Source organism: Bison bison, unplaced genomic scaffold (genome assembly GCF_000754665.1).
Source record: "Bison bison bison isolate TAMUID 2011002044 unplaced genomic scaffold, Bison_UMD1.0 scf7180017864495, whole genome shotgun sequence".
In the NCBI taxonomy this organism is placed as follows: Eukaryota; Metazoa; Chordata; class Mammalia; order Artiodactyla; family Bovidae; genus Bison; species Bison bison.
This window is the reverse complement of record NW_011495054.1, coordinates 6061974-6063909: the sequence shown is the minus strand read 5'-3', so window position 1 is coordinate 6063909 and position 1936 is coordinate 6061974.

Genomic DNA, 1936 nt, shown 5'->3' with positions numbered 1-1936 from the left:
ATGGATTGTGCATAACATTGTCAATATAATTAATGCCACTGAATTGTACAGTGAAAAATGATAAATTGGGAAGGGGCTGTAAAACACAGTAAATTTTGTTATGTATTTTTTTCCACTTTAAAAAAAAAAAGAAGCTTGGCATCGAACCCCTTACTCTCATGTGCTCAGTCGTGTCTGGCTCTTTGCAGCCCCATGGACTATAACCTGCCTGGCTTCTCTGTCCAAAGAATTTTCTAGGCAAGAACACTGGATCGGGTTGCCATTTCGTACTCCAATGGATCTCTTAAGTCTCCTACATTGACAAGCAGATTTTTTACGACTAGCACCACCTTTGCCCTGCTTTGCCTTAAACTCAAAGAGAATCCTAAGAGGGTGAGGCAGGAAAACCAGCTCAGGTGGGTGTGGGTAATCCTCCAAAGTTAGATGTGGTGGTTCTAACACCTGGCTCCTCCCTTTCCCAGCTGAGGGTCCTCAACCTCTCTGAGCCTCAATTTTCTCGTCTATTAATGGGAATGATATAAAAGGTCACATGGTAAGATTCTGTTTATGTGAAATAGCCAGAAGAGGTAAATCCATAAGAAATAGAAAACAGATTGACTGGGGCTGGAGGGAGAGGGGCAAAGGGGAATAAACTCAATGGTTAAGGGATTTCCTGTGGGGTGATGAAAATGTCATTAAAGGCGGTGGTGGCATGACATTGTGGGTCTGATAAAAGCCACTGGATTGGTTACTTTGAAATGGTTATTTTCTAATGTGTAAAGGAATGTCACCTCAACAAATTTAAAAACAGAATGGCAGCAGTAACTAGGGTGGTGGTTAATTAAACAGGGAGGGCAGACAGAGGATTCAACACCAGGCAAGGCACAAAGTAAGTGTTTAGTGAATAGTAGCTGCTATGAATCCCAAGGTTCCTCCAGGTGATTGGGGCTCAGCATTGGCTGCCCCCTCCTGGGTGGTCCCTACTGGCTCCCACACTCATTCAACAAATATTCCCTTAGCATCGACTGTGAGCGCATCACTGTTAAGAACTGAAAGGGTGACCAATCTGTCCTGCTTTGCCAGGGACTTTTCTGGTTTGAATACAGGAAACTCTGTGTCCCAAGAACCCTTCAGTCCTTGAAGGGGGAAAAAAAAAATCAGAACAATTAGTCATCTGAAAGGCAGTGATTTCAGTTGGGTGTGTATGCTGCTGTCACTTCAGTCGTGTCCGACTCTGTGCGACCCCATAGATGGCAGCCCACCAGGCTCCCCCATCCCTGGGATTCTCCAGGCAGGAACACGAGTGGGTTGCCATTTCCTTCTCCAATGCAGGAAAGTGAAAAGTGAAAGTGAAGTCGCTCAGTCACGCCCGACTGCAGCCTACCAGGCTCCTCCATCCATGGGATTTTCCAGGCAAGAGTACTAGAGTGGGGTGCCATTGCCTTCTCCGAGTTGGGTGTGTAGGGGGGGGGTCAAGTTCTGCTAAAATCTGCAAGAAGGGTAAGAATTAACTAGGCAAGGCTCACATGGGAGGAGCATACCAGCAGGAGAGACCAGCAGTTGCAAAAGCCTTGAAATGGGAGAAAGCACAAGGACTTCAATCAGACAGCTGAGAGAAGGCTTCCTGTGGCTGGAGAAGAGGGTATTCCACCCTACTCTGGGCTGAGAGGTAGGTAGGGGCAGAGGAAATTGGGCCTCTAGGCTGATTTTGTTTCTTATGTAAGAGCCATGGGAAGGCGTGAAGGGTTTTAGGCAGTGGGGTGAGAGACTGATGACGTGATGTAATTGGGTTTGGGTTTGAACATGTCATCAGCCCACACCATAGGGAAAAGATTTGAGGAACGCCATTGTGGAGGGAGCACAGGGTCACTGAGGAGGGTGCTGCAACCATCTGGGCAAGGGATGCTGGAGCAGGTACCAGGTATTGGAGGTCGGTGTGGCTTGAGAGCTGGACTTG